The 23575-nt window shown below is 44.7% G+C and overlaps 1 protein-coding gene and 2 long non-coding RNA genes across 6 annotated transcripts in view; 2 read left to right on the top strand and 1 right to left on the bottom strand.

Moving 5' to 3' along the window:
- Positions 1-2527, bottom strand: part of LOC135513336 (sex comb on midleg-like protein 2) — a 62949-nt gene extending 60422 nt beyond the window's left edge. For all 4 annotated transcript variants that reach the window (XM_064936261.1, XM_064936262.1, XM_064936264.1 and 1 more), the window contains exon 1: positions 2440-2527. The gene's annotated coding sequence lies outside the window, so the exon portion shown is untranslated. The remainder of the gene's footprint in view (positions 1-2439) is intronic.
- Positions 2528-4025: 1498 nt separating this feature from the next.
- LOC135513337 (uncharacterized) lies at positions 4026-14816 on the top strand. Its single transcript, XR_010451519.1, has 2 exons — positions 4026-4189; positions 14171-14816. It is a non-coding gene; the product is annotated as an uncharacterized LOC135513337 (long non-coding RNA).
- LOC135513338 (uncharacterized) lies at positions 4260-7248 on the top strand. Its single transcript, XR_010451520.1, has 2 exons — positions 4260-4467; positions 6147-7248. It is a non-coding gene; the product is annotated as an uncharacterized LOC135513338 (long non-coding RNA).
- Positions 14817-23575: the final 8759 nt, after the last annotated feature.

Here is a 23575-nt window from a genome sequence, read left to right as displayed (position 1 = left end):
TAATTATTCGCCTACCTCCTCATGCCTTTTGCACACAATGTATATAGACTTCCCTTTTTTTCTACTGTGTTATTGACTTGTTAATTGTTTACTCCATGTGTAACTCTGTGTTGTCTGTTCACACTGCTATGCTTTATCCTGGCCAGGTCGCAGTTGCAAATGAGAACTTGTTCTCAACTAGCCTACCTGGTTAAATAAAGGTGAAATAAAAAATAAATAAAAAATTTATTTCAGCTGTTGTTTCTTTCATCACATTCCCAGTAGGTCAGAAGTTTACATACACTCAATTAGTATTTAGTAGCATTGCCTTTAAATTGTTTAACTTGGGTCAAACGTGTCGGGCAGCCGGCCACAAGATTCCCACAGTAAGTTGGGTGAATTTTGGCCCATTCCTCCTGACAGAGCTGGTGTAACTGAGTCAGGTTTGTAGGTCTCCTTGCTCGCACACGCTTTTTCAGTTCTGCCCACAAATGTTCTATAGGATTGAGGTCGGGGCTTTGTGATGGCTTCTCCAATAACATGACTTTGTTGTCCTTAAGCCATTTTGCCACAACTTTGGAAGTATGCTTGAGGTCATTGTCCATTTGAAACCAAGCTTTAACTTCCTGACCGATGTCTTGAGATGTTGCTTCAATATATCCACATAATTGTCCTTCCTCATGATGTCATCTATTTTGTGATGTGCACCAGTCCCTCCTGCAGCAAAGCACCCCCACAACATGATGCTGCCACCACCCGTGCTCTACGGTTGGGATGGTGTTCTTCAGCTTGCAAGCCTCCCCCTTTTTCCTCCAAACATAATGATGGTCATTATGGCCAAACAGTTCTATTCAGACCAGAGGAAATTTCTCCAAAAAGTACAATCTTTGTCCCCATGTGCAGTTGCAAACCATAGTCTGGCTTTTTTATGGCAGTTTTGGAGCCGTGGCTTCTTCCTTCTTGAGCGGCATTTCAGGTTCTGTGGATAATAGATACTTTTGTACCCGTTTCCTCCAGCATCTTCACAGGGTCCTTTGTTGTTTTTCTGGGGTTGATTTGCACTTTTTGCACCAAAGTATGTTCATCTCTTGGATACAGAACGCGTCTCCTTCCTGAGCAGTATGACGGCTGCGTGGTCCCATGGTGTTTATACTTGCATACTATTGTTTGTGCAGGTGAATGTGGTACCTTCATGTGTTTAGAAATTGCTCCCAAGGATGAACCAGACTTGTGGAGGTCTACAATTTATTTTCTGAGGAGGTCTTGGCTGATTTCTTTTGATTTTCCCATGCTATCAAGCAAAGAGACACAGAGTTTGAAGGTAGGCGTTGAAATACATCCACAGGTACACCTCCAATTGACTCAAATTGCGTCAATTAGCCTATAAAAAGCTTCTAAAACCATGACAACATTTTTTGGAATTTTCCAAGCTGTTTAAAAGGCAGTCAACTTAGTGTATGTAAACCTCTGAGCCACTGGAATTGTGATACAGTGAATTATAAGTGAAATAATATGTCTGTAAACAATTGTTGGAAAAATGACTTGTGTCATGAACAAAGTAGATGTCCTAACCGACTTGCCAAAACTATAGTTTGTTAAGGGCTTGTAAGTCAGCATGTCACGGTAAAGTCGACACTTGTTGTATTCGGCGCATGTGACAAATAAAGTTTGATTTCATTTCATTTGGCGATTTAAGTCCAGGAAGCAGCGACCCAACTTCTATTCACCAGCATTTCAATGTCAACATACGTTCGTAATTCACCAAATACAGAGTTTCGATTAGCAACTGTCGGCATTTGCTGCCGTCACGGCCGGTGTGTACTAACAAAAAATGTCTAGAAATGTTTACAGGTCCCTCATTTCTACCATGCACACGTCGGAATGCATTGGATGTGCCATTTTCCGGTTATTTAACATTTTATTATACTTTTTTTGTCAGTACACATCGGCCGTGACGGCAGCAGATGACGACAGTTGCTAATCGAAACTCCTTATTTGGTTAGTAACGAACGTATGTTGACATTGAAATGCTGGTGGATATAAGTTGAATCGCTGCTTCCTGGACTTAAAGGAGAATCGCCATACCAAAGTCTCCTGTAAAGACATAACCTGGTTCAGGTGTAGTTACCCCACTTCGGTTCTTGACAGCTAACGTCAGTAGCTAGCAAAACAAATGAGTTCGCTAGGGCTAAAGCTCGCTTGCTACATCATCCCGGGCGTTGTCTGAAGTTAGTTATCCAGTCGGATGTGAACTAGTGCTAGGCCAATGTAGATAGTTAGATATATAAATACATGATTAAGTATACCGAGTAATGGACAAACATACCTTGTTAGCTCGCTAGCTAATGTCCCTAGCAGTGTTAGCTTACTTACTCTTTTTTTAAGATTCGTGACTAATTTAATTAAAATGTTCAAACCGTGGTGGTTTTATGTTGTTTGGAATGAGAAGAAATGACTTACCAGGGCAGCTTTTTAACGAAATTGATCAGATCCCAACACTTTTCTCTAGCAGTCGTCAGCCGCCATATTTCGTAGTTGAGTCAGTGCGCATGACCAGCAGACCGCAACCTGTGGTGATATCATGAGTCCAAACAGTTGCAAAACCAAACTTTCTATTGTATAAATTCAGGTAAGTCCTTCCCGTTTCGCTCTGTTTGCTTCCGCTTAAGAAACGTTTTACTTCAGCCCCAAAGGGTGTATTCATTACGCCGATTCCGTTTACTCCAAACGGAAAACGTTTTTAAACTAAAACGAGAGTTTCTGTTGGACAATTTGGTCTAGATCCTTCCCCGTTTAATTCCGGTTTCTTCGTTTGGTTCTTAAATGGTAAACTGTTTCATTTGCCAGACGTAATACACCGCAGTACTATACCAAAGAAAGTAGTATGAACATATGCACAAACTAATGATGTTAGGTTTGATACTGGAACGCCGAGGCATGTGTCGACATCGCTCCCCACTCATCCATGGACATCGAATTATGGGCGATATCAGTTCCGTCTGTTGTGGCCGCAATTTCGTCCAAAATGAGTCGTTCCAAATTGGGCTGTGTTTAGTCCGTCCGTTTTGGTTCAGTCTGACCGCGAGCTTGCTCTACTGTACTCATTGACAACATGAGATCCACGAAAATAATCATATATTGCATAGCCTATTTTCATTAAATTATGGAACTTCATGGAAATATACACATTAAAATATTAATTCATTTTTGTTTTTCGACTAATTTAGCTCGTCAAGTTGTCATCTGTTCTAACATAAGGCACAATATGACTGAACATGGGTGCCTGTACATTTATGGGTGCACAATTTAACAATTGAATTTATAACGATTTAAATTCTATATTTTACCCACCACTTTTTGTAATCTTTATTTAACCAGGTAGGCCAGTTGAGAACAAGTTCTCATTTACAACTGCCACCTGGCCAAGATCAAGCAAAGCAGTGTGACACAAACAACAACACAGAGATGGAATAAACAAACATAGAGTCAATAACAAAATAGAAACATCTATATACTGTGTGTGCAAATGTAGTAAGATTAGGGAATAAATAGGTCATAGAGGCGAAATAATTACAATTTAGAAATTAAACACTGGAGTGATAGATGTGCAGATGATGATGTGCAAGTAGAGATACTGGGGTGCAAAGGAGAAGAAAAAAAATAACAATATGGGGATGTGGTAGTTGGAAATACTTAATGTGAGTCTGGAAGGAGAGTTTACAGTCTAAACAGACAACTAGCTATTTGTAGTTATCCACATATTCTAAGTCAAAACCGTACAGAGTAGTGATGCTAGATGCTAACATTTGCTCCCCTCGCGTCCACACAGCAGTGTAACAGTATAATTTTAAGCCGTCCCCTCGCGCGAACCAGGGACCCTCTGCACACATCAACAACAGTCACCCTCGAAGCGTTGTTACCCATCGCTCCACAAAAGCCGTGGCTATGCAGAGCAAGGGGAACTACTACTTCAAGGTCTCAGAGCAAGTGACGTCACCGATTGAAACGCTATTTAGCGCACACCGCTAACTACGCTAGCCGTTTCTAATGGTTAACGACGCTTCGAGGGTGACTGTTGTTGATGTGTGCAGATGGTCCCTGGTTCGCGCCCGGGTATGGGCGAGGGGACGGTTTAAAATTATACTATTACATTGATGCTGTTGACCCGGATCACTGGTTGCTGCGGAAAAGGAGGAAGGTCAAAAGGGGTGTGAGTGAAACGGCTTGCTTAGTTAGCGGTGTGCGCTAAATAGCGTTTCAATTTGTCATTTGCTCTGAGACCTTGAAGTAGTAGTTCCCCTTGCTCTGCATTAGCCGTGGCTTTTGTGGAGAGATGGGTAACGACGCTTTGAGGGTGACTGTTGTTTATGTGTGCAGAGGGTCCCTGGTTCGCTCCCTGGTATGGGCGAGGGGACGGTTTAAAATTATACTGTTACAGCAGCACAGCAACAATTTTCAAAAAGTTGAGGACAAGCGAGAGTGAGGACTGTAAGTACACATTTTTGTCTGAATAATTTAATAATAAGCATTTTGTTATCTGTTTATTTTATTTAACCTTTATTTAACTGGGCATGTCAGTTAAGAACAAACTCTTATTTACAATGAAGGCCTACCAAAAGGCCTCCTGCAGGGACGGGGCGTGGGATTAAAAATAAAAACGTAATACAATATAAATAGAAGACAAAACACACATCACAACAAGAGACACAACACTACATAAAGACCTAAGTTAACAACATAGCAAGGCAGCAACGCATGACAGCACAGCATGGTAGCTGCGTTGCTTGCTGTTTGGGGTTTAAGGCTGGGTTTCTGCACAGCACTTTGAGATATCAGCTGATGTAAGAAGGGCTATATAAATACATTTGATTTTAGCAACATAACAACATCGTAGCAGCACAAAACATGGTACAAACATTATTGGGCACAGAAAACAGCACAAAAGGTAAGAAGGTAGAGACAACAATACATTACACAAAGCAGCCACAACTGTCAGTAAGAGTTTATGATTGAGTCTATGAAGAGATTGAGATAAAACTGTCCAGTTTGAGTATTTGTTGCAGCTCGTTCCAGTCGTTAACTGCAGCGAACTGAAAAGAGGAGTGAGTGACCCAGGGATGTGTGTGCATTGGGGACCTTTAACAGAATGTGACTGGCAGAATGGGTGTTGTATGTGGAGGATGAGGGCTGCAGTAGATATCTCAGATGGGGGGAAGTGAGGCCTAAGAGGGTTTTAAAAAATAAGCATCAACCATTGGGTCTTGTGACAGGAATACAGAGATGACCAGTTTACAGAGGAGTATAGAGTGCAGTGATGTGTCCTATATGCAGCATTGGTGGCAAATCTGATGGCCGAATGGTAAAGAACATCTAGCCCCTCGAGAGCACCCTTACCTGCCGATCTATAAATTATGTCTCCGTAATCTAGCATGGGTAGGATGGTCATCTGAATCATCTGTTCAGGTCGCAAACTATTATTTTCTCTAAACTTTTCTCAAAAATGCAGAAGCTAGCTAGCTAACGTTACAACACAGATAGAAGTGGATAACTAAATATCTTTAGCTAGTTACAAGGCGGGAAAGCATAGGTCAACTAAACCAGCGATTTTCTCAGCTACTGATTTTCCCCAGTCTCACTTTTTCTCACCCTCCTGGTTTTGACCCTTGCCTGTTCTGACTCTGAGGCTGCCTGCCTGACCACTCTGCCTGACCCTGAGCCTGCCTGCCGTCCTGTACCTCTGCCCCACTGCTCTGGATTATTGACCTCTGGCTGCCTTGACCTGTCGTTTACCTGCCCCTGTTGCTGTAATAAACATTGTTACTTAAACACAGTCAGCACTTGGGTCTTACCTGAAACATTATACTCCCGGTCACGGCCGGTTATGACACAGGGATCGAACCCCAGGCTGTAGTGAAGGCGAAACACTGTGATGCGTCACTCGGAAGGCCCCTAAAGGTTTATATTTAATTCAAATCATTACAACCAAGAAGGCGCCGACAGACCATGGCAGCTCCTAAGCAACTTTGCAGTAATTTTTTTTTTTTGTGTGTTATTTCTTCCATTATTAGCCCAGAGCATTTGCTGTGTTATTACATACATCCAGAAATAACTTTTGGAAATCAGGAATACGACTTAACAAATTGTATCCTTTGTTCGTACCCCCCAAGGCAATGGAACTTATCCCAGAGGCTGCTCCAAGTCGCTGCTGGCGGAGTAGAGGTATTCGGAGTGGACTTCTAGTCCAACTCAGGAGGTGGTCACACCATCCGCCGCTTCCGAGTATATTACTCACCAATGTTCAGTTTCTGGACAATAAAGTATATAGAGCTCAGGGTGAGGATCTCCTTCCAGAGAGACATCAGGGACTGTAACATACTCTGTTTCAAGGAATCATGTCTCTCTGTATATACTGTCCCCGACCATATCAGTACATTGTGCAAACAGGAATAAAGAACTCTCTGGGAAGAAGAAGAAAGGCTCGGGTGTATGCTTCATGATTAACTACACATGGTGTGAATATGATAACATACAGAAACTCAAGTCCTTTTGTTCACCAGACCTAGAATACCTCACAATCAAATGCAGACCGTATTACCTTCCAATAATTTTTGGGGGGGGGTTATTGTCACAGCTGTATATATTCCCCCTCAGGCCGATACCATGACGGCCCTCAAGGAACTACACTGGGCTTTATGCAAACTGGAAACCACATAGCCTGAGGCAACATTTATTGTAGCTGGGGATTATAACAAAGCAAATTTGAGGAAAAGCTACAGATGTTCAATCAGCACATTGACTGTAGTATTCTCTTAGGAAAAACACTAGATCCCTGCTACTCGCCTTTTTTTAGAAATGCGTACATGGCCATCCCCGCCGTCCTTTTGGTAAATCAGATCACGACTCCATTTTGCTCCTCCCTTCCTATAGGCAGAAACTCGAACAGGAAGTACCCGTGCTAAGGTCTATTCGTCGGTCTACCTATCGGAATCCATGCTTCAAGATTGTTTTGATCACATGGACTGGAATATGTTCCAGGTAGCCTCTGAGAATAACATTGACGCTTACACGGACACTGTGACTGAGTTCATCAAGAAGTGTATAGGGGATGTTGCTCCCACAGTGACTACAGTGGCAAGAAAAATTATGTGAACCATTTGGAATTACATGGATTTCTGCCTTAAATTGGTCATAAAATTTGATCTGATCTTCATCTAAGTCACAACAATAGACCAACACAGTCTGCTTAAACTAATAAAACACAAATAATTATACGTTTTCATGTCTTTATTGAACACACTGTGTAAACATTTGCAGTTCAGGTTGGAAAAAGTATCCTTTGGCAGCAATAACCTCAACCAAACATTTTCTGTAGTTGCGGATCAGACAGGCACAATGGTCAGGAGGAATTTTGGACAATTCATCTTTACAAAACTGTTTCAGTTCAGCAATATTCTTAGAATGTCTGGTGTGAACCACTCTCGTGGTCATGCCACAGCATTTTATATCAGGTTGAGGTCAGGACTCAGACTGGGCCACTCCAGAAGGTGTATTTTCTTCTGTTGAAGCTATTCTGTTGTGGATTTACTAATCTGTTTTGGGTTGTTGTCCTGTCGCATCACCCAACTTCTGTTGGTGGACAGATAGCCTAACATTCTCCTGCAAAATGTCTTGATAAACTTGGGAGATAATTTTTCCGTCAATGACAGCAAGCTGTCCAGGCCCTGAAGCCTCCAAACCATGATGCTCCATCCACCATACTTTAGGGTAGCCTAGTGGTTAGAGAGTTGGACTAGTAACCGGACTTGTGAAGCATCTATTTCTCAAACTAGACACTCTAATGTACTTGTCCTCTTGCTCAGTTGTGCATTGGGGCCTCCCACTCCTCTTTCTATTCTGGTTAGAGCTGTTTTTTTGTGCTGTTCTGTGAAGGGAGTAGTACACAGCGTTGTACCAGATCTTCAGTTTCTTGGCAATTTCTCGCATGGAATAGCCTTCATTTCTCAGAACAAGAATAGACTGACGAGTTTCAGAAGAAAGTACTTTGTTTCTTGGCATTTTGAGCCTGTAACCGAACCCACAAACGCTGATGCTCCAGATACTCAACTAGTCTAAAGAAAGCCAGTTTTATTTCTTCTTTAATAAGAACAACAGTTTTCAGCTGTACTAACATAATTGCAAAAGGGTTTTCTAGCCTTTTAAAATTATCAACTTGGATTAGCTAACACAACGTGCCATTGGAACATGTCGTGGAAATATTCAGTCAATCCTATTTCACAAATACCGGAGCATGTGAGTTCAAATAGACTTTTTATTACTTCATTACAAAAACCGAGCTGGTTCATGGATACAACTGCGTTCCAGTCTTGGCACACACATTTTATACATTTGTCTTCCTTACGTCACACTCATAGTAACTCCTCTTAATGGCTCATCCACTCTGGCATTTAGCCACGTTATCATGTTGCCTTCATATTAGGGCATGGAACCCGTAGAGCCACAGAAATAGACAAAAATAGACCTGCACTTGCCTTAAGCCAGCTTCATTCATGTAGGACCATAGTAACAGACCGTGGCACTTTACAGAAATATCCATACATGTCATCCTGCTAACTCCTCTGAAAGGGACACCCCTGTTCTGGAAAAGACCCAATAGGTGTAACCATAGCAACAGTACATAGTTGGCCATAACACAGTTACAGGAATAACCAGTCATGTCCACCCCCCAAACAGGTGCATGTCTAAAGGTGTCTAATGACCCAGAACACATATAGGGTGCACTTGCCTTGCTGGTTCCTTCTGAAATAAATAATTGCAGCATATGTACTGAAACATTCACAATATATACAGGAGTGATGGTTGCTGATAATGGGCCTCTGTACGTCTATGTAGATATTCGGTAAAACATCAGGGTTTTAGGTGACAGGCCAAATTTCTTCAGCCTCCTGAGGTTGAAGAGGCACTGTTGCACCTTCTTCACCACACTGTCTGTGTCGGTGGACCATTTCAGTGTGTCACTGATGTGTATGCTGAGGAACTTAAACTTACTACCCTCTCCACTACTGTCCCGTCGATGTGGATCGTGGGTTGCTCCCTCTGCTGTTTCCTGACGTCCACGATCATCTCCTTTGTTTTGTTGACTTTGAGTGAGAGGTTATTTTCCTGACACCACCCTCCGAGAGCCCTCACCTCCTCCCTGTAGGCTGTCTCGTCGTTGTTGGTAAGATGTTATTTCCTACTGTCACCACCTGGGGGTGGCCTGCGAGGAAGTCCAGGACCCAATTGCACAGGGCGGGGTTGAGACCGAGGGCCTCAAGCTTAATGATGAGATTGGAGGGTACTTTGGTGTTGAATGCTGAGCTATAGTCAATGAACAGCATTCTTACATAGGCATTCCTCTTGTCCAGATGGGATAGGGCAGTGTGATGGCGATTGCATCGTCTGTGAACCTATTGGGGCAGTCAGCAAATGGAAGTGGGTCTAGGGTGTCAGGTAAGGTGGAGGTTATATGATCCTTAACTAGCCTCTCAAAGCACTTCATGATGACAGAAGTGAGTGCTTCAGGGAGATAGTCATTTAGTTCAGTTAGCTTTGCATTCTTGGGTACAGGAACAATGGTGGCCATCTTGACGAGGCTGGGGATGCCGTCTGGGCCGTTAGCCCTGCGAGGGTTAACATGTTTAAATGTCTTACTCACGTCGGCCAAGAAGAAGGAGAGTAACTACAATGTTGTTGATCCATCCTCAGTTTTCTCCTATCACAACCATTAACTGTTTTGGATGTCATTGTCACGGTTCATGAATCCACTGCCTCCCTCTCTCTCTCTCTCTCTCTCTCTCCAGTGTTTGTGTGGGCGTGGTTTCCCAATCTCGGCCTGATTGTCTGCGCCAGCTGGAACCACTTATCTTCCCTTTATATGTTCTGTTACCAGTGTTTCTTGTTGTCAGATCGTTGTTTCTTCTCTGAGGTTGTGTCGTGTGTCCGTGCTCTTCTCTTGTGTGGATTATCTGCTGTGCTCCTTCCTACTCATCCGGACACACTCCCCTGGTTTTCTCAGCACGTTATGATCGGAAGATGCGCCCGAGTTCCTGGGTCGGATTCCTTCTGAGTACAGTCTGCCTGTCATGTTGCTGCTGTGAACTACATTCATTAAAACCATCGTTGCTTGCATCTTGCATCCGCCTCTGTGTTGTAATAGAACGATCTGACCAGACCATGGATGCAGCGAGTTCAACGAGTCTGACCGAATTCCTTTCCCGCAGTATCACGAGAATGGATCAACAAGAGGAGAACATCTCCAGCACAGGTCGGGCAGTACAAGCCCTTTCGACGCAGGTATCCCAGCTGACCCAACAATTGCAACATCTGAGGGGTTCCGCTGCGCCACCTACACCGGCAGTTCAACCCGCCCCGCCAGAGCCGGATTCCCAGCTAGAGCCACGGCTACCGACACCAGAGGGTTATTCAGGTGATCCTGACTATTGCAGAGCCTTTCTTACGAGATGTTCCATGCATTTCTCGTTGCAGCCACGGACCTTCAACCGTGAACAGTCTAAGGTAGCATTCGTACTCACACTGCTATCAGGCAAAGCGTCTCTCTGGGGAACGGCGGTGTGGGCGAACCAGGACCCATGCTGCACCTCTTTCCAGACACTCTCCGAGGAGATGAGAAGGGTCTTCGATCGGGCCGTGGCGGGTAGGGAGACGGCCAGACTACTCGCTGACCTTCGCCAAGGAGACCATTCAGTATCGGAATACTCCATCCAATTCCGCACTCTGGTTCCTGCATGGGCTGGAGGACCGGATCCAGAAGGAGATTTATGTTCTGGACCTTCCCAGGAGTTTAAATGGACTAGTGGAACTAGCCCTGAGGGTCGACGCTCGTCTGAGTCGTATTGGCCGCCGAGCATGCCCTAACAGACCGTATAACGACACGGAGGGCTGGCATGCCAGCGGCGGGAACACGGCCAGTTCAGCTTCCGCTCACGAACCCATGCAGCTGGGGAGAGCTCGCCTCTCCCGGGAAGAGAGGGAGAGGCGGAGATCCCAAGGACTCTGTCTCTACTGTGGTAGAGCGGGCCACTTTATCCACTCCTGCCCGGTAAAAGATCAAGCCCGGTAGTAAACATGAGGCTACTATCGGGTGGTGTCACCACAGAGAAGACCTCATCATCTACTCTCCTCCCGGTAAGACTAAGATGGGCCACCCACACGCACGACACCCAAGCCTTACTGGACTCAGGAGCAGAGGGTAATTTCATGGACTTCAAGCTCGCTCACAAACTCCAGATCCCTATCACCTCACTCACGCACAAGATATCCGTCAACGCTCTCAATGGTCAAGAACTCCCCAACATTTCTCACACCACTGAACCTATCACACTCATCACTTCTGGCAATCACACTGAGACACTATCATTCCTACTCATGGACTCACCCCTTGCACCATTAGTTCTCGGCCACCCTTGGCTCACCCAACACAACCCCAGAGTTGACTGGGGTCATAACTCTATATCCATGTGGAGTAACAAGTGTCTTGAGTCCTGTTTAGTGTCTGCTTGTTCGTCTGTGTCTGATTCTGTGTTTCTAGAGGAGGCAGTGGATTTGTCTAACGTGCCCGTTGAATACCTCGACCTGAAGGAGGTGTTCAGTAAGTCCCGCGCTGCTTCCCTTCCTCCGCATCGTCCCTATGACTGTGCAATAGAATTATTGCCAGGTGAGTCTCCGCCTAAAGGCAAGTTATATTCACTTTCTGTTCCTGAGAGGGAGGCTATGGAGAGATACATCTCTGGTTCTCTGGCATCTAAATTCATTCGTCCTTCCTCTTCTCCAGCGGGGGCGGGGTTCTTCTTTGTGGGGAAGAAGGACGGATCTCTGCGTCCTTGCATTGATTACCGTGGGTTGAATAACATCACAGTGAAGAATACCTATCCCTTACCGTTGATGTCCTCCGCCTTTGAAAGGTTACAGGGAGCATCCGTGTTCACTAAGTTGGATTTACGTAATGCATATCATTTGGTTCGCATAAGGGAGGGGGACGAATGGAAGACCGCGTTTAACACCCCCAGAGGGCACTTCGAATATTTGGTCATGCCTTTTGGGCTATCCAACTCCCCAGCGGTTTTCCAGGCACTCGTCAATGACGTGCTGAGAGATATGATTGATCAGTTCATATATGTTTACCTGGATGACATACTGATTTTTTTCTTCTTCTCTCCAGGAACACGCTCAACACGTCAGACGAGTGCTTCAGAGGTTGTTGGAGAATGGACTTTTTGTCAAGGCGGAGAAATGCATTTTTCATGCACAATCCGTTCCATTCCTAGGTTACATCGTCTCGACTGAAGGTATTCGCATGGATCCCGACAAGGTTAAGGCTGTGGTGGATTGGCCAAGCCCAGATTCCCGTAAGGCCCTACAGAGGTTTCTGGGATTCGCCAATTTCTACCGGCATTTCGTTCGCAACTTTAGCCAGATAGTCGCTCCTCTTACCGCCTTAACCTCTCCCAGAGTGACGTTCAGGTGGTCCGATACAGCCGAGGCTGCATTCGCCAAACTCAAGAGCCGCTTTGTTTCGGCTCCTATCCTCATAGCTCCCGATCCCTCGCGTCAGTTCGTGGTGGAGGTGGACGCTTCAGAGGTGGGGGTAGGTGCGGTACTTTCCCAACGTTCCTCTTCTGACGACAAGATGCACCCTTGCGCGTTCCTTTCCCATCGGTTATCACCTGCGGAACGCAACTACGACATTGGCAACAGAGAGTTGTTGGCAGTGAAGTTAGCACTGGAGGAGTGGCGCCATTGGTTAGAGGGTTCGGGGGTACCTTTTATAGTTTGGACCGATCACAAGAATTTGGAGTATATCAGAACCGCCAAGCGACTCAACTCCAGGCAGGCGCGGTGGGCACTCTTTTTTTGGACGTTTTGACTTCTCTCTCTCGTATCGCCCGGGTTCCAAGAATGTCAAACCCGATTCCCTTTCTCGCATTTTTGACCATTCCGAACGCCCATCCACTCCCGAGTGCATCCTACCCGGGACCCTAGTGGTCTCCACACTCACATGGGAGGTTGAATCGAGGGTCAAAACGGCCTTAGAAGGGGTCACGCCTCCGCCCGGTTGCCCGCCTAATCGGTTGTTTGTGCCGGAGGGGTGTCGGTCCGATGTTATTCGGTGGGGGCACTGCTCCAACGTAGCGTGTCATCCAGGAGTCAGCCGCACTAGCTTTTTGGTTAAGCAACGCTTTTGGTGGCCACTGATGGCTCGTGAGATTCACAGTTTTGTCTTGGCCTGCTCGGTTTGTGCCACTGGGAAGACTTCTAATCGACCCCCAGATGGGTTACTCCAACCGCTGTCGGTCCCTTCGAGACCCTGGTCCCACATCGCGCTAGATTTTGTTACCGGCCTCCCGCCCTCCCAGGGCAAGACGGTTGTTTTGACCGTGGTGGACCGGTTCTCGAAGGCGGCTCATTTTCTTCCCTTGCCTAAATTACCATCTGCCAAGGAGACAGCGGTAACTGTCGTGGATCACGTCTTTCGCTTACATGGCCTGCCGATGGACGTAGTTTCTGACCGGGGGCCCCAATTTGTGTCCAAGTTTTGGCAAGAGTTTTGTAGGTTACTGGGAGCGAGTGTCAGCCTGTCTTCAGGGTTTCATCCCCAGAGCAACGGTCAAATGGAGAGGGCCAACCAAGATTTGGAGAGAGTGTTGCGATGTTTGGTTTCTAAGAATCCCTCTTCCTGGAGTCAACAACTCTCTATGGTTGAGTACGCTCACAATTCGTTGCCAGTGGCAGCCACGGGTCTCTCTCCGTTTGAGTGTAGTTTAGGTTACCAGCCACCTATCTTTCCCAGTACGGAGTCCGAGGTCACTGTTCCCTCCGCTCACGCTTTCATCCAGAGGTGCCGTCACGCATGGAGCAGAGCCCGTGAGACTCTTCTCCGGGTGGGGGCGCGCACCAAGGCTAAGGCCGATCGCCACCGGTCGAAGCCTCCGGTATACGTCGTTGGCCAAAGAGTGTGGCTTTCTACTAAGAACATTCCACTCCGATCCGTTTCGAACAAGCTTGCCCCCAAATTTATCGGCCCGTTCAGAGTCACCAGGATCATTAGTCCGGTGGCGGTCCGGCTCAAGCTTCTCTGGCGTATAGGAGAATTCATCCTACCTTTCATGTGTCTAAAATAAAACCTGTGTTTCAGGCACGCATTAACCCGCCGGTCCCGGTTCCCCCGCCGCCACGACTTGTTGATGGGGAAACCACCTTTTCTGTCAATCGTATTTTGGACTCTAGAAGGAGGGGACGTGGATTCCAGTACCTGGTGGACTGGGAGGGTTACGGCCCGGAGGAGAGAAGTTGGGTACCTGCTAGGGACATTCTGGATCACTCCCTTATCGATGATTTCAATCGACAGGTAAATTTGCCTGGGAACGCCAAGAGGCGTTCCTAGGGGGGGGGGTATTGTCACGGTTCATGAATCCACTGCCTCCCTCTCTCTCTCTCTCTCTCTCTCCAGTGTTTGTGTGGGCGTGGTTTCCCAATCTCGGCCTGATTGTCTGCGCCAGCTGGAACCACTTATCTTCCCTTTATATGTTCTGTTACCAGTGTTTCTTGTTGTCAGATCGTTGTTTCTTCTCTGAGGTTGTGTCGTGTGTCCGTGCTCTTCTCTTGTGTGGATTATCTGCTGTGCTCCTTCCTACTCATCCGGACACACTCCCCTGGTTTTCTCAGCACGTTATGATCGGAAGATGCGCCCGAGTTCCTGGGTCGGATTCCTTCTGAGTACAGTCTGTCTGTCATGTTGCTGCTGTGAACTACATTCATTAAAACCATCGTTGCTTGCATCTTGCATCCGCCTCTGTGTTGTAACAGTCATAAGGTGAATTCACCAATTTGTAAGTCGCTCTGGATAAGAGCGTCTGCCAAATGACTTAAATGTAATGTAAATGTTTTAAAGTCACCATTGGCCTCATGGTGAAATTCTTGAGTGGTTTCCTTCTTCTCCAGTAACTGAATTAGCAAGGCCACCTGTATCTTTGTAGTGACTGGGTGTATTGATACACCATCCAAAGTGTAATTAATAACTTCACCATGCTCAAAATTCAGTGGCTGTTTTTTATTTATTTTACCCATCTACCAATAGCTGCCCTTCTTTGTGAGGCATTGGGAAACATCCCTGGTCTTTTTTACTATTAAACTTGTTTAGCCTTGCCATTACAAAGGGGTTGAACACTTATTGACTCAGGGCATTTCAAGTTGAAATCGTAAATTATTTAGTAAACATTTCTAAAAACATAATTCCACGTTGACATTATGGGGTATTGTGTTTAGGCCAGTGACACAAAATCTAAATTGAACCCATTTTATATGCAAGCTGTAACACAACAAAATATGGAAAGAGTCGAGTGGTGTGAATACTTTCTGAAAGCACTGTATACAGGATGAGGTTTCTTTGTCATGGTAACATACAAGATATGTAAGGTAGCAGAGGACAAATAAGGAAACACTGAGATAGATAGACTTAAGCAAAATGTAGAGATACTGTATATACGTAAAGACACATATGTATGACATATTAACTAATACATATGTGACCGACCGGCTCCATTCGGTCTTATGTAGCAACATTTTAAATGGTGTTTTTTGCATTGGATGAAAGTAGAGACTAGAAAATGGTATATCATACACTACAGTTGAGAAACAATGGGAAAGTAATTCTGCTTTGAAAGTTGATAAACTTGTAACCCCACTTTTGAGAGAATGGCCATTGAATGTTTTGGTACACCCACTAGAGAGCTCTTCTTTGTCTACACCAATTCAACATTGTTTACACCTTCTTAAGCCTGAGCCCCACCCATGTCTTTAAGGATTCACATGTGAGGCCATGTGCTAAACAGAGTGAGTAAGGTAGTGTACTAAACAACCAAATATTTCAAGACTAAAGGATAGTTTATACTACATCTATTGATGTCACGACTTCCGCCGAAGTCGGTCCCTCTCTTTGTTCGGGCGGTGTTCGGCGGTCGACGTCACCAGTCTTCTAGCCATCTCCGCTCCACCTTTCATTTTTTATTTGTTTTGTCTTGTTTTGCTGCACACCTGGTTTACATCTCCTCATAATTACTCTGTGTATTTAGCCCTCTGTTCCCTCCATGTCTGTGTGGGGTATTGTTTATTGTCGAGGTTGGCACGCTTCTGGCTGGTTAGCGCCAGGTTTTATGTATACCTATGTTTTGTGGCAGCCGGTACTTTGTGGTACTTTGTGCTGCCTTACTTGTTTTGGGCATTTGGTGTTGGTGACGCTGTTGAGTTCTGGTCTTACTATTTGCCTCAGTAAAGTGCTTCGTATTCCCTCATCTCTGCTCTCCTGCACCTAACTTCCATGCACCAGCTACACCCACCGTTGACAATTGAAATGTCTGTATTCAGTTGTCGCAGTGACATCATAAACATTCTGTTGTTGTCCGACATCAAACTTGTCGTTGTAGTTAAGAAAAAGTATAAACACAAAAACTACAGCCTGCATGACATCAGCAGCCTGGTGGTCCAACATAGCCTACCTGGTGTATTTTAACACCAATAAACCCATCCATTTAAAAATGAATTTAGTATACTGTATGTCAATATATAAACCAGGCAACTAAAAGCAACTTTCTAAACAATGTTTTGGTTCGTTTCCAGCTTGTTAACTAGCTAGCTAATGTTAAGTTAGCTGGCTAGCTGGTTCAAATAATGACCATATCATATAGCTGACAACATCTTAAATGTAGCTAATTTGTATTCATTATTACAGGAAAATAAACACATTATTTTCAAGTTAATGGCAAGCTAATTACAGAAAATAGCTTACAGTTGTGTGTGACAACTTGGATAACGTTAAATCCTAACTTGACTTTGGTGCAGGTCATGTTGTTCTTCACATTACCGTCTCTGGTAAACACAAATTAAATCAAATTAAATAAAAGTTGATTTGTTCCATGCACAGGATACAGAAGGTGTAAACTGTACAGTGAAATGGTTACTTGCATAGTGGATAGCGCCATTTTTATGGAATGGTCTGCCTAGCCATGGGAGAGACGCAGACTCGGTCTCGACCTTTAAGTCTTTATTGAAGACTTCAGTAGGTCCTATGATTGAGTGTAGTCTGGCCCAGGAGTGTGAAGGTGAATGGAAAGGCACTGGAGTAACGATCCGCCCTTGCTGTCTCTGCCTGGCCGGTTTCCCTCTCTCCACTGGGATTCTCTGCCTCTAACCCTATTACGGGGGCTGTGTCACTGGCTTACTGGTGCTCTTCCATGCCATCCCTAGGAGGGGTGCGTCACTTGAGTGGGTTGAGTCAATGACGTGATCTTCCTGTCCGAGTTGGCACCCCCCCTCAGTTTCGTGCCATGGGGGAGATCTTTGTGGGCTATACTCGGCCTTGTTTCAGGATGGTAAGTTGGTGGTTTGAAGATATCACTCTAGTGGTGTGGGGGCTTTGGCAAAGTGGGTGGGGTAATATCCTGCATGTTTGGCCCTGTCCGGGGGTATCATTGGATGGGGCCACAGTGGCTCCTGACCCCCCCTGTCTCAGCCTACAGTATTTATGCTGCAATAGTGTATGCGTCGGGGGGCTAGGGTCAGTTTGTTATATGGAGTATTTATCGTCTTATTCGGTGTCCTGTGTGAATTTAAGTGTGTGAATTTAAGTATGCTCTCCCTAATTATCTCTCTTTCTCTCTTTTTCTCTCAGAGGACCTGAGCCCTAGGACCATGCCTCAGGACTACGTGGCTTGATGACTCCTTGGTGTCCCCAGTCCACCTGGTCGTGCTGCTGCTCCAGTTTCAACTGTTCTGCCTGTGGCTATGGAACCCTGATCTGTTCGCCGGATGTGCTACCTTGTCCCAGACCTGCTGTTTTTAACTCTCTAGAGACAGTAGGTGCAGTAGAGATACTCTGAATGATCGGCTATGAAAAGCCAACTGACATCTACTCCTGAGGTGCTGACCTGTTACACCCTCGACAACCACTGTGATTATTATTATCTGACCCTGCAGGTCATCTATGAACATTCGGCCATGTTCTGTTATAATCTCCACCCGGCCATGTTCTGTTATAATCTCCACCCGGCCATGTTCTGTTATAATCTCCACCCGGCACAGCCAGAAGAGGACTGGCCACCCCACTCAGAGCCTGGTTCCTCTCTAGGTTTCTTCCTAGGTTCTGGCCTTTCTATGGGAGTTCTTCCTAGCCCCCGTGCTTCTACACCTGCATTGCTTGCTGTTTGAGGTTTTAGGCTGGGTTTCTGCACAGCACTTTGTGACATCAGCTGATGTAAGAAGGGCTTTATAAATACATTTATTGATTGATTTTGTTTAAACATTAGCAAATGGCTCTGAGATAGGAATAATATAATTTTAATACTACATAGATCATACACGTAACAAAAGCTAGCGAGCCTGCTAGCTAGATAACAGTATGCTTTAACTTGCAATGAAATAACTTCCTGACAAAATCAGAAACAAATACAGTACCAGTTGGACACACCTACTCATGCAAGGGTTTTTCTTTATTTTTACTATTTTCTCAATTGTAGAATAATAGTGAAGACATCAAAACTATGAAATAACACATATGGAATCATGTAGTCACCAAAACGTTTTTAGGGCCTTCCTCTGACACTGCCTGGCATAGGGGTCCTGGATGCCCCAATGATGTACTGGGCATCCCTCTGTAGTGCCTTACAGTTGGATGCAGAGCAAACCAGGCGGTGATGCAACAGGTCAGGATGTTCTTGATGGTGCTGCTGTAGAACTTTTTGAGGGCGATCATCTTCCTTGTCTTAATGATGGTGTTGGAGTCGTGCTTGGCCACGCAGTCGTGGGTGAACAGGGAGTACAGGAGGAGACTAAGCACACACCACTGAGGGGCCCCAGAGCTTTGAGGGCACTATGGTGTTGAACGCTGAGCTGTGGTCAATGAACAGCATTCTCACATAGGTGTTCCTTTTTCCAGTTGGGAAAGGGCAGTGTGGAGTGCGAATGAGATTGCGTCATCTGTGGATCTGCTGGGGCAGTATGTGAATTGGACTGGGTCCAGGGTTTCTGGGATAATGGTGTTGATATGAGCCATGACCAGCCTTTCAAAGCACAAAACGGCAACTGACATGAGTGCTACGGGGCGGTAGTCATATAGGCAGGGTACCTTAACTTTCTTGGGCACAGGTGGTGTGCTTGAAACATGTAGGTATTACAGCGTCAGTCAGGGACAGGTTGAAATGTCAGTGAAGACACTTGCCAGTTGGTCTGCGTATGCTCTGAGTACACGTCCTGGTAATTCGTCTGGCACCGTGGCCTTGTGAATGTTGACGTGTTTAAAGGTCTTGCTCACATCGGCTATGGAGAGTGTGATCACACAGTCGACCGGAACAGCTGGTGCTCTCATGCATGCTTCAGTGTTGCTTGCCTCGAAGTGAGCATCAAAGGCATTTCGCCCGTCTGGTAGTCTCGCGTCACTGGGCAGCTCGCGGATGAGTCTCCCTTTGTAGTCTGTAATAGTTTGCAAGCCCTGCCACATCTGACTAGCATCAGAGCCGGTGTAGTAGGATTCAATCTTAGTCCTGTATTGACGCTTTGCCTGTTTGATGTTTCGTCTGAGGGCATAAGAGGATTTCGTGTCCCGCTCCTTGAAAGCAGCAGCTCTAGCCTTTAGCTCCGTGTGGATGTTGCCTGTGATCCATGGCTTCTGGTTGGGATATGTACGTACAGTCACTGTGGGTACGTCGTCTATGTACTTATTGATGTAGCTGGTGACTGAGGTGGTATACTCCTAAATACCATTCGATGAATCCTGGAACATATTCCAGTCTGTCTAGCAAAACAGACCTGTAGCATAGCATCCATGTCATCTGACCAATTCCGTATTGAGCGAGTCACTGGTACTTCATTCTTTAGTTTTTGCTTGTAAGCGGGAATCAGGAGGATAGAATTATGGTCAGATTTTCGAAATGGAGGGTGAGGGAGAGCTTTGTACATGTCTCTGTGTGAAAGGTGGTCTAGTTTTTGTGACATGCTGGTAGAAATTAGGGAAAAAAAGATTTCAGTTTGCCTGCATTAAAGTCCCCAGCCACTAGGAGTGCCGCTTCTGGATGACCATTTTCTTGTTTGCTTATGGCCTTATTCCACTCATTGAGTGCGGTCTTAGTGCCAGCGTCGGCTTGTGAATGTAAATGGACGGCTACAAAAAACATAGATGAAAACTCTCTTGGTAGATAGTGTGGTCTACAGCTTATCATTATGTACTCTACCTCAGGTGAACAATACCTCGAGACTTCTTTAATATTAGACATCACGCATCAGCTGTTATTGACAAATAGACACACACAAATAGACACACACCCCCACCCTCGTCTCACCCTGTGTGGCTCAGTCGGTAGAGCATGGCGCTTGCAACGCCAAGCGTCGTGGGTTCGATTCCCGCTGGGACCACCCATATGTAAAAAAAGTAGTGGCCCCAGCCGACTTGTAAGTCGCTTTGGACAAAAGCGTCTGCTAAATGGGATATATACGTAGCTGTTGTATCCTGCTTATGCATGGAAAACAGCCCTGCTCCCACTCAGCCCAGTCCAAGCTCTTTTCTGTCCTGGTACCCCAATGGTGGAACCAGCTTCCCCCTGAAGCTAGGACAACCGCGTCCCTGCCCATCTTCTAAAACCCTACCTCTTCAAACAGTATCTGAGTGGCTCTCCCATAGACACCAATGCAATAGCTGCTGCGTCTGGTCTAGTTAGTTAATTGAACCAGAAAAAAACAGTGACCCCTAACCTCTGACCCCTCACCCTGCCCTAAACCCTCTCCTGAGCAATGTCAACTGCCTCATGAAATAGCCAAATATACTAATTTAAAGGGGTGTGCACATCATTTTTGTATAGATGGTGTATAATGATCTGGCTTCATGACATTCAGGTTAAGATATTATGATCTGTATAGACTAGTACAAGTAAATCAATTTCAATGTAAGGGTTTTGTGATGTAAACTTCTAAATGAATAGTATATATACATACAGACGTGCTCAAATTTGTTGGTACCCCTCCACAAAAAAATGAAGAATGCACAATTTTCTCTGAAATAACTTAAAACTGACCAAAGTAATTGGCATCCACCATTGTTTATTCCATATTTAATATAAATCAGACTTTGCTTTAGATTTTTTTGTTCAACATAAAATTGTAAATGGCATGGACAAAAATGATTGGACCCATAACCTAATATTTTGTTGCACAACCTTTTAGAGGCAATCACTGCAATCAAACGTTTTCTGTAGCTCTCAGTGAGACTTCTGCACCTGTTAACAGGTAGTTTGGCCCACTCTTCCTGAGCAAACTGCTCCAGCCGTCTCAGGTTTGATGGGTGCCTTCTCCAGACTGCAAGTTTCAGCTCTTTCTATAGATTTTCGATAGGATTCAGATCAGGACTCATAAAGGCCACTTCAGAATAGTCCAATGTTTTGATCTTATCCATTCTTGGGTGCTTTTAACTGTGTGCTTTTGGGTCATTATCTTGTTTTGGGTAATTATCCCATGACCTGCGACTGAGACAGATCTTTCTGACACTAGGCAGCATGTTTCACTCCAGAATGCCTTGATAGGCTTGAGAGTTCATTGTGCTCTGCACAGATTTAAGGCACCCTGTGCCAGGCGCAGAACCAAAACATAACCCAGCCCCCTCCATATTTCACTGCAGGTGTGGTGTTCTTTCCTTTGAAAGCATCATTTTTTCCTCTGTGAACATAGAGCTGATGTGAATTGCCAAAAAGCTCCAGTTTTGGCTCATCTGTCCACAGGACATTCTCCCAGAATGATTGTGGCTTGTCAATATGTAGTCTGTCTTTTTTATGTTTTTCTTTCAAAAGTGGAGTTCTGATGTGTCTTCTTCCATGGAGCCCATTTTAGCTCAAACAGCGACAGATGGTGCCATCAGAAACTGACGTCCCTTCACCTTGGAGTTCAGCTTGTATCTCTTTGGCAGTTATCCATTGTTATTTTTCTACCTTTCGCACTATCCTTCTATTCAATCTGGGGTCGATGTTCCTCTTGCGGCCGCGTCAAGGAAGGTTGGCTACAGTTCCATGGAACTTAAACTTCTTAATATTTGCAACTGTTGTCACAGGAACATAAAGCTGCTTGGAGGTGGTCTTGTAGCCTTTACCATACTTGTCTATTATTGTCTTTCTGATCTCCTCAGACAAATCTCTCCTCAGCTTTCTCTGGTCCATGTTCAGTGTGGTGTATACAATGATACCAAACAGCACAGTGACTACTTTCCCCCCATTTAAATAGGCTGAATGACTGATTACAAGATTGGAGATGTGTGATACTAATTAAATAAACAAATTAGTTTGAAATATCACTAATCCAATTATTTATTATATTTTCTAAGGGATACCAACAATTGTGTACAGGCCATTTTAGAATCTCTTTAAGCAATAATTAATCTCTTTTTACAGCTTCTTTGCTTTATTCTATGACATACCAAAGGCATACATTATAAAATAGTTTTCATCACTTTTCAGGAGGAACGAAGCATTATTTCAATGAGATGTAAGGGTACCAACACATTTGAGCATGTCTGTATATTATATGATACTAGGAGGAGAATTTAAAATCACATAATGTTGTTTGGCCAAACGCTTACAACTGATGCTGCTATTTATACAAGTAGATTTACAATGCTACAATGCTGCTGAATAGCTGTTTATACAAACAAATGTACTATGCTACAATTCTGGTGAATAGCTGTTTATACTAGAGGTCGACCGATTATGATTTTTCAACGCCAATACCGATACCGATTATTGGAGGACAAAAAAAAAGCTGATACCGATTAATCGGCCGATTTTAAAAATGTATTTGAAATAATGACAATTACAACAATACTGAATGAGAAGATAGTAAAAGTGCAATATGTGCCATGTAAGAAAGCTAACGTTTAAGTTCCTTGCTCAGAACATGAGAACATATGAAAGCTGGTGGTTCCTTTTAACATGAGTTTTCAATTTTCCCAGGTAAGAAATTTTAGGTTGTAGTTATTATAGGAATTATAGTACTATTTCTCTCTATACCATTTGTATTTCATATACCTTTGACTATTGGATGTTCTTATAGGCACTTCAGTATTGCCAGTGTAACAGTATAGCTTCCGTCCACCTCTTCACTCCTCCCTGGGCTCGAACCAGGAACACAACAACAACAGCCACCCTCGAAGCAGCGGTACCCATGCAGAGCAAGGGAAACAACTACTCCAAGTCTCAGAGCGAGTGACGTTTGAAACGCTATTAGCGCGCACCCCGCTAACTAGCTAGCCAATTTCACATCACATCGTTACACCAGCCTAATCTCGGGAGTTGATAGGCTCAAAGTCATAAACAGCAGAGCTGCTGGCAAAATGCACAAAAGTGTGGTTTGAATGAATGCTTATGAGCCTGCTGGTGCCTACCATCGCTCAGTCAGACTGCTCTATCAAATCATAGACTTAATTATAATATAATAACACACAGAAATACGAGCCTTAGGTCATTAATATGGTCAAATCCAGAAACTATCATCTTGAAAACAAGACGTTTATTCT

The sequence above is a fragment of the Oncorhynchus masou genome, chromosome 24 (assembly GCF_036934945.1).
Source record: "Oncorhynchus masou masou isolate Uvic2021 chromosome 24, UVic_Omas_1.1, whole genome shotgun sequence".
Lineage (NCBI taxonomy): Eukaryota > Metazoa > Chordata > Actinopteri > Salmoniformes > Salmonidae > Oncorhynchus > Oncorhynchus masou.
This window is presented reverse-complemented; position numbering and strand designations above follow the sequence as displayed.